Genomic DNA, 10,593 nt, shown 5'->3' on the forward strand with positions numbered 1-10,593 from the left:
CGGATTGCGGCATTGCTTTCCCCACAACAAAGGAATCCCGCCGATCTATTCAAGAACCTTAACCCTAATAATTCTCTCAAAATATTATCTGATAGTTTAGTAGCTTAGAGGAATTACTTGCATATCCTTTAAGTATAATAATATTTTTACAACACGTATAAATATTACCAGGACAAGTGTATAACCGCGTCAAAGAGAAATCCGGAATCTCGGCCTACCCCTCTGGGTTAAGGGCGTTAAAGTGCTTCGCCGTCCCAAATTTGTTCATCACTGTGACCTGATTGATCGTAGGAAATGCTTCGATCCTTTTGTTTTCTTGTCGCTGTTGCAACCTGGTCCTGATCCATAAAACCGACGATTGTTTATTTCCCTCGCCAGAACTCTTGAACTGATATCTCAGTGTTATCGTTAATTGATGGGAAGTTCAAATTTGAATATAAACACCAGTTTATTCATTATCATTACTATCCGTACTTTAGGACTGTACACAACTCTGTTACATGGAATATTTTATAACGCCACCTGGTGCTACAACTGAGAACTACAAAGAAACCGTTTAAAGGTGAAAAGTATGTCCGCTAGATGTCAGTATATTGAATACAGTTTGACAGTTCAAGTGTTCGTGGATGCCCGACCGAACACGAAAGAAAAAGCCAGTTCGGTAATGGCCGCTGTCGGGGTGGTCTACTCGTGGTAATTTCATTGAAAGAGAATTCGTTGATTGTTTACTTCGTTTATAATCATTTTTCTGTGTAGTTTGTTCTAAATAAAAGTGTTTTGACTAACTATTGTTTATATTAAAGTTGTAAAGTGATAGAAACGAGCGTGTTTTAAAAGTTTTCGTCGTAAAGCGATGAGCGCTACGCTCACGCAGCGTTGAAGTGGGAATGCATCGTCCAGTGTAGTGTTGTTGTTTGTGTTGTGTTGTGGTCGAGCCGGGCCTGATGTTTGGCTATAGGAGCACTATGTGCAACCGCCAACACACCCAGGCGTGCCTTAACACCTCCCTGTCGATACGACAGGAGATACAACGATTCGAGAGCGTCCATCCTTCGATATACGCTCTGTACGACCTCGTTGAGCTCGTGCCTGACCCGTTACTCGCCCAGCAGATACGCGATCACGTCGTCGCTATAGAAGGTAGGTTATTTCGTGCTCCACTAGCGTCAAACGGTGAAGTCCGTCTCTAAAGTATAACCATTTTGGTAGAGTTGTTTACTTTATGCACGTGCATGTGTGCATAGTCCTTATTTAGTAATAGAAAGGGACAAACAATCATTATTTTGTGTCAAATACACAATTTAACAGGCAACCTTAAATTTGCTCTATTGCTATTATCGAGTTTATGCCACGGTGATAGAAAAGTGAAAATGCAATTTGTTAATTTTTGCAAATAAACGTTACCCACTATTGTTGTCGCCAGCTTCAGTTTGTTTTTTTATTCAAAATTAAAAGCTCAACTTTCTTGTATAACATAACTTCTTTAATTAGTCAATATTTATAATTAAAAACTTTGTCGCAAAGAAATTAGCGAATATTTGAACACAATCACAAAAAACCGATTTGGCACTACGCACGATCTTGACATTAAGTTTTTGTGGCGGCAAAACATTGTTTTTTTAATAGACGTCGAAGCGGCAACGGTACGACGCGCTCTGCCAAGTGCCTGCTATAATAAAAACGGTATATCTCGTCGTAGTAAAACTTGCTATAATACTTGTGTATTGTACAATCTCTCCTTTGTTTAAGCTAGGGCGAGTTCTACTTTTAATTAAAACGGCACAGTTCCTGCTATATTATGTTGTCATATTCGTCGTGGCATTAATAATTTTTCCCGCCACTTTTCACGGTATTTATGTCACCAAAATTTATTTATTGTGTCTTTAAGAAATTTTCATATTAACACGTTTTATTTCCGTAAATATTTAATATTAAAAATGTTATTAGTAATTTTAGTTTTTTTTTAAATAATACACTATTTCTGCCATTTTCTTTTTAAAACATAACTCAAAATGTATTCTTGGCAATCTGTGCACATTGGTTCTAATTGGTCGATAACATAATGCCGTTAACCAATAATTACGTTCTGATATAATCTGGCGTTTTGATCCAAATATCGAAGGTGTGTATTGCAGTATTATCGTTAAATACGATAGAGTTATGTAAATATTATTCTAGGACCTCCATAGAATCTTTCGTTGTCATCCCCATTGTTATATCAAGGCTTTATAAACTGTGGCAAACTATCTCAAATCAAATTGATAAAATATTACAGTTCTGACCTAAAAGTGACATCTTGCTGGTGTTGATGTATTTAAATGGATTTCGTGGAATGCGTTAATTACATTCTAATGGCAGGTTCCATTTTATGCAGTACAAATACTTTCTTTTTGTGTTACACTTGTGGTCGATTTTTTGTTATTTGACAACAAATTATCGATTTTTACTGTAAGCAATAGAACTTAAACGTAAAATATAGAGCAGAATTGATTTGGAGTGCTTGTCTTTTGTTTTTCTACGAAACTAATCGAGTTCATATAGATTAGATATATAGGTCCACGAAACAGACAAAAACAACTAACTCGCTTCAAAATCTATTTTGACACAACAAAAATAAAGGAATACAAAACACTAAATGTGCACTTAAAATGGTTTTCTTTAGTGTTGATTCTTTAGAATGTTTTTTTAAATATATATTGTGAATTACGTACTGATCACTCAACTTAAGCGTGTCTATATTGACCCTGTACTAAATAAAACTTTTAAACTTTCTTAAAATAAAACATGTAATAATTTAATATAGGTCACACCCGAAGAATGTTTTCAATCCATTTTGGATGTTTGCCAAATTGGCAAAATAATAAATGTCAAGAACTAAAGATTTTTATGTTTTATAGGAATAATTTTAAAAGCTAAGAGATATAGATTGTTATTGGATCCCACAATATGGATTACTACCAGACTATAGAGTAGCCATTTTAGAAATAGCTAAAATAGATAAACGCCTCTCGTTTCTAAGTTGTTGGTATACGTACATTTTAGGGTCTTATAACAGTACACCCTAGCAGTGATGCTTATCTTACTAGTATTATAAATGCGAAAGTTTAAATGGATAGATGTTTCTTACTGAAATTTGTCATAGACGTGGAACATAGTCCGGAAGAACACATAGGCTACTAATTAGCGGTTTTCTCTAACGACGTCGCAGGCCATAGCTAGTGTTTATATATTGCAGTCTTTTTATCAAAGAGAATGAAAGGGATGTAATATGTTAATATAAATTCCATTGGAATTCTATGTTTACATGTCGTTAACTACAGATGAGAAAGTTGTAAAAATTATTATTAATAGATTCATAATTGCAGATTGACGGAACGTTTCGTGCGGGGAACTCTCACTCGTCTATCAGAATATGACGAAACAAAACATGTTTCGAAACAAAAATATTACAAATTGAAAGAGAAATTTTGTTGGAAAAATAAGTACCATCTCTCTCCTGTCGTTTTGTTTTTAAAGTTGCGAGACAAGTAAGATTGAAGGTAATTTTAATGAATTTAATTTAAAACCGTAGCCACCCCTTCCTACCTTAGCGTCGTTGCCGGCGGGTCGACGCTCCGCAGTTAATTGTCGGAATAACTAATTACTCATCAGATGTCGTGCAATATTAAACCCGCTTTGTGCACGCAACTGAATTACCGTCTAGCTTTTCTCCTATCAAATTAACCGACAAACTTCAAACACTCATAAATATTATGTTTCGTTATCCTTAGAAATATCTACAGACTTCGGAAATGCTTCTGATATATTTCGTTTTTATTTTAGTAGAAAGGAACACAGGACTAACTACACACTCAGAATGATTAAGAAAATATCCTTAGTGTAGATTTTACATTAAAGAAGATTTTTTTCAACATAATACTAATAATCATCTTAAGTAGAGACTGGATAATTCCCTTATTGACATAGGGCTCACCAACAACTCCGTCAACCCGAAATTAAAAAAAAAAGGAATAAGAAGCATGTGTTCTTCCAGACTATCTTCTAAATGAGTATAAAATTTCATTAAAATCCGTTGAGCCGTTACGGAGATACCTTCAAACATCCATCCATCCGACCATCCAGCCATCCATCCATACATTCGTATTTATAATATTAGTAAGATTTATAAGTAAAATGTATTAATGCAGACTATAATTTACAGCGCATTAAACTTGAAAGTGTTATCGGTCAATAACCCCGAATCACCGACCATGTAGTAAAGGGCGATACGACGCGTACACCCAATTCAACACTCATCTTGAACAAGAAACGTGTTTGCGTAATTTGTATGAGATTTTATTACCGAGTTTCAACTGCTGAAATACATGTTTAAAAACATATTGTTATCTCTGTTTCTTCAAAGAGAACGAAAGTGACGACAATATGGTAACAGCCGTGGTAACTCTCGGTCAATATTTTCAATTTAAAAATTAATGGACAAACTTTACATAAGCGAACGAGCCACCTGATGTTTGTTAAGTGATTATTAATACTCAAAAACATTCAAAGTACATTGATGAATGATACATCAAGGGATCAGGTGCTTTACAAGCCATCATACATTTTCATTAACATATTGTTAAACACTCCAAAATGTGTCAACCGCGACCCTGTCCGCGCGGAAGTAAAAATAAAACTGAATTGGTAGCCAAGTCTTCCAGACTATGTTCTACATATATGTAAAATTTTAGTGAAATCTATGCCGTCGCTCTGGAGATACCTTTTATCAAACGTAATTCCATCCATCCAAACATTCGCATTTATTATATTACTAAGATTTACGCCATATTGTTTGCTATATTTGAACTTAGCCTATTGAAACGATAACGCGCTTTAAATAAAGGGCATTTTCGTTTCTATAAAAACCTTTTTGCACTTGTTTTAAGAAGAGAAAATTAATCAATAAGATTCTTTCACAGAAATAAAAGCCGTGAAAGCGGGAATTAAATTCGAATCTCCTTTATACGAAATCGAAAATGCCAATCAGTTTTTTTAACAATGAAAAAATTGCTTCTGCGAATATCAGGTGAAATAAGTTATGATGGTTTTCACAACGCATAAATATTTGCTATATTAATGGAAACAAAATAGCAAACTTATTTGTGAAACTAAAATTTATACTGAACTATAAATAGCAACCTTTTTTCGGCAGAGCCTTTTTTTTTTCAGAGTGGAATGCTTTATGCATACTCCGCGCCCCGAGGGGGACGCGGTAGTTATGTGGGATTCTCCTCCATAGCGGAGGCATACCCACTAAACCCCTCTGTTCCTCCAACGCATCGGGACGGGACCACGGGCACGCTTTCGCTCTCGTCCGCGGGCGGCAGAGAGCCTCAAAAACAACATTTTAAAATGTGTATACGCGTATTAACATCGTTGCGTTAACTATCGATTTGTTGGCAGAGTTTGAAGGGCCGGTGCTGAATGCGCTCCCCTTTTTTAATTAAATTTGACTTGCAAAAATGTGCAAAAGAAAATAATACACGAATAAAGTACCTGTTTGTGCAGACGGTTGATATCAAAGAGATGATAAGAGGAAAACGACATTATAAGAACTTAAAGATTTAGAATTAATATTTCGATACAACAGCAAACAAACTGTGACTTAGCTAATAGTTATTCTTTAATATGTATTAATAGTACAAAAACAAGATGATAAATAACAAACCCACGTCCAGTTTTAATCTGCGACCGAGCAATAGACCGGATTATGACAATCGTCCACCATTTTGTCGATGTCACAAAATAAACACTTCGCTCAACTGCGTGGGAGACTTCAACGTTTAAATACAGCTGTCGAGTGTGACTTTATCAGCGGTATAACGTTGAAATAAATAAAGCAAAAGTATCTTACATAAGGCAACAAAACGAACCTATCACCTAATGTAAGTGACCAACTCTGATGAATTGAAGTTATTTTTTTGCGGCCGAGACACCGAGGTTGTCTATGGTATAGTCACCTCTAACCAAGGGTAGGTTCAGAGCCCCTCAGTGGGTTTAATGAACTGATTAGACGTCCATGGACATCTGCATCACTAGAACAACTGCAGATGCGTTGCCGGCCTTTAAGGAGAATCTTTAGGCTTGATGTAATTAAAAATAGTTTTATTATTGATAAAAGGACATAGGGTTATTGACAATAACTTTCCCTTAAAATAAAAACAAAATTTCGTATGCATTCGATTTTTTTTTTATTTCGAAGCAAGGAAGACACATTGGCCGAGTCTAATTTAAGCTTAACAAAAGTATTACATCGTTACTTGTACTAAAAGTTCTACTATTGATATACGTAATCAGTTCAGCGTCTAGTAGCTCAGTGACTCAGGTGAATGACCGATAACGTTCACAAGCCCTGACTTATAAAGCACATAACACAATCACGAACCATTATCAAGGCCGCGGGGGCCTTGAAATTGTAAAATCTTTCTATTCATTTTATTTAGGAAAATGTGGAACTTTTTAATAATATTAAAAAAATATGTAAGAATTTTTTTTATTAAAAGTAACATGAAAGTATAAGAGTATGTTTGCTTGGAAGTTTCTTCCGAGCGTTTCGAACCGTCTTATTATAATGAGATGTGGAAGGAATGCTTACTCCGGGAACACCTGTGTACAACGGGCATATCTTACGGAATATTTTACTGTTTTGGTTAACATTTTCTGCATTCAAGTTATATTTGTTCCGAATGACGGGAGGGTAATCTTTTTGCCGTGTGTACAGAAAATTATGACGTCATGGAGCCGAAACTAACTGTCGCCCGCGACACTCTCCACGCGGTTTTAATATAAAACTTAGTAAGTAGCCTATGTGTTACAGACTATGTTCTTCATCTGTACCAAATTACATAAAGATCCGTTCAGATGTTCTGGAGATCCGTTCAGCTGTTCTGGAGTTACCTTCAAACAAACATCCATCTTAACATTCACATTTATAATATTAGTAAGATTAATAGGATGGGTGTTTTTATAGTTATAACAGTAAACTATACGTAATTTAATAAATAATTTATTTCTCTAGGTATCCTTAATAATACCAAAGTAGAGTTCGTAAATGTACAATCAAATGTTACGCGCTTTTGCATTATCTATAGAAAACTTTACTGTAATTATACAGAGTAGCTATTGTTTCCGTATACGTTCGGCTACAAAGGGCCACATTCAATGCATAATTGAGTCTGCAGGAACTTTCTGTATATCGCCAGTTTCGAGATTCCCCTTCTCTGTATTACATTTTCATGGACTCATTTTGATGAATTTCCGAGCAATTTTCGTTGATAGCATTTTTTATTTGATAGTTACGTTTGTTTTGCTGATTTGGTATTGGCTTAACTCGACTAGATATTTCGTTGTGCGTACGATTAGATTAGTGTAGAAATTTCGCTCATATTACTCTATTACAAAACGTAGATTTTTTTTGCAAAAAGTGGCAAACCGCTACCTCTTAGGGTCCTTCGAGAAGCGAGCTTATCACCATCTCAAAGGCCGGCAACGCATCTGCGGTTCATCTGGTATTGCTGATGTCCATGGGCGTCGTTGAACACCTCGGTGTTCCCGCTGCTCGTTTTGACCCCTTCTGTTATAAAAAGAGGTGTAAGAAGCTTACTAAATTCGACGTAATAGTTAACTGGCCGTTGCCCAGACATCTACATTTACAGATGCGTTGACTGCCTTTTATCGACAGAGTGGGCGCACAGAAAGAAAATGTATCCCCGTCCTGTGCCAAATCCACTTCTCCTCTTATAAGAAAAGGGTGGGAAGGGTAAACGACTAATATCCTTTGTGGTGGTGAAACTCTACAACGTTTTAATACTGTTTAATTTTAGATATTTAAAAAAAACTACAAAATTATTTACGGAATATATATTCAAAATGGAAGCAGGAGAATGTAAAACTTTTTGATGTTGAATTTAAAAACCGTGCATTTCTTAGCGGAGTGCAGTTTAAATTTCCATACATTGTTACAATGGCGCTTGGCATATGTAACATTTCTTTTCTAGTTCTTTACGTAAATTCTATGTTTCTTGTGCAAAATAATAAATGTATTTTTATCGTCCGTTTTAAGTACTTTTTGTTTCATTTAAAAATAGCTGACGTCGTATAAATATTTAGTATTCAATTAGATAGAGTTTAAAGTTCGATGTTTTAATCAGATACTCTTTGCTTTAATTACGAATCGGAAATGTTGTAGATAACAAAGTCTGAACAAAGCAAAGCCTTCAGATTCCCTTAATTCTATTAGCGTGAACAAATAAAACGTCCAAATCCTTTGGAAGCGCTCAGAAATAAAGAGTAAAGAAAATTTATTTACCTACTTATTGGAAACGTGATAAGCTTTGTAAATGTGTTTTATGTTAACAGTAAATTGAACAAAATAAAATAAATTGAAACATGGAATTATTTCGAATTTAATATCGAAGATTTCCGATGATATAGTAACCATATTAGACTATTATCTTAATTTATGTCTATAGTAGCTGTCGCCTGCGACTCTCTCTGCGTGTAATTTAACAAAAAAAAATATAGGTAGTCTATGTGTTCTTCCATGCAGCCGTTCTGGAGATACCTTCAATAAAAATCCATCCATCAATCCAAACATCCAATCATTCGCTTTTATAATATTAGTAAGATTTTCTAACAAATAAATCCGATATTTAATAACAATTCAGAGGATATTTTGCTTGAACAATCCCTCGAAGTTGTTCTCTTTTGAAGTTCTCTTTCTTTGTATTTAAGGTTTACTTGTTTAATGTCTCAGTAAACAAGACAAATTCTCTTTGTACTTTATCTTAAGGGCATTTTTGTCGTTTCGAAGAAAACAAAGGTAAGGAACATATAAAATACATGTTACTACAATACTAACAAGAAAAAAATTAATACGCAAGTAACAAACATATTTCTAAATTGGTCTCTTTGTTAAAATTGATTAGATATTTTTCAAAGTTAACCTTAAACAATGTTTTAAAGATTAAATTTCGAGCAAAAGGGATAAAAAATTTTTAACTGGCAGACGTTTAGAAATTCGATCGCCGGTCGCTTGGTAATTACAACTTTGTCCCTTTGCTCTTTTTGAAGATGTTCTCAAATAACTTCAAACATAAACTCCGAAGCGAAATATAAAGTCAAGTCTACTTTGACAAGCTATTATTTTGTTTCACCTGTCTCATTGGCTTATCAAATGCAAATTCCATCTATTTCCCGATCACAGGTTAACCTGAAATTTTGCCTACATGTGTAAATCGAGTGACAATGCAGTTTTGATGATATGGTGTTGATCTGGTGGACCTTAAAGGCTATAGGAACTTCGCAATGAAACTACACATCCTTATCTAGTTTGAGTTTCGTTTAACTGAATTTTTAATTAATATAATTTGTCCCGTGTTTTTAAATTTACATATTATTAGGAATAAAATCCGACACTGTGCCGGTGTGTAGACAAAACACTAGCCTTACTAAAATGTTGAGGTTTATGTCCCCCCCCCTGATTGTAATTAATAAATGTCTAAAAATATGTACATTTATCCGACGTTCTTACGGCGAAGGAAAGCATCGTGATGCAACCTGCACATGTCTGCGACAAAGTTGTGGCCTAATCACCCACAACTTAGACTCTGAGCCGGTATAGTGAGCTGATGATGTTGATAATAAATCAGAAGGAGGTTCAGTATTATTAAAAAATAATGGTAATGTGATCTATAGTTTGCAAAGGTTTATTGACTTTTAGTTATGAATTTTGGCCGCCTGTTATTTGTTATGACATAAACGTTTTTATTTTTCAATAATAATATTTATCAACACACGGCTATTGTACGATGCGTTGTGTTTTGTCTATTTACAAAACTGGATGAAGTAATGTTAGTAAATATGTAGTTACTATCAATATTTATTTGTTTTTTTTAAAGAACTGTTTCTGAGCCTAATTGTAATCTTACTTGTATTATAAATGAGAATGTTTGAATGATTGGATGTTGGTTAGAAGGTATTTCCAGCTGCATGTATGTCGCAGAAATTTGGCATAGATGTAGAACATAGTCTGGAAGAACACATAGGGTACTAGAGTTCTAGTTTTTTTTTAAATACGAGGGTGATAGCTAGTATACTATATTGTTATTTTTTTTTAAATTCTGATAGTACCTCTAGTCATTTAATACAATGAGAAGAATAACATGTAAGTTATTAATGAGTTAGGAATAAAAACACTCTAAATCAGAATTTTCCTTAATCCTTTTAAGACGTGAAAAAAGGAATCATTAAAAAGCAATGAAAACAGCTGGGAATTTGCTCAGGATCGCCGGGAGCTGTCCGACGTGCCAACACTGAATTGGAAATAAATTACGAGTACACCGAAGAAAGTGGAAATCTTTTAAAATACCGTTCTCTTGTTTTACGTATAAGCTATCAAATTTATTCTATTACGGAGAAAGCTAAAGGTTTCGTTTAATAATTAATCATAAAATTAACCTACATTCATGTTTTTAAAAGATTAACACCCGGGAATGGACCACTATTGCCCGCGTTGAACAACTTTTTCGCTTGGCACCCGACAGGAAAGGGTTT

Source organism: Papilio xuthus, unplaced genomic scaffold (genome assembly GCF_000836235.2).
Source record: "Papilio xuthus unplaced genomic scaffold, Pxut_1.1 DF827777.1, whole genome shotgun sequence".
Lineage (NCBI taxonomy): Eukaryota > Metazoa > Arthropoda > Insecta > Lepidoptera > Papilionidae > Papilio > Papilio xuthus.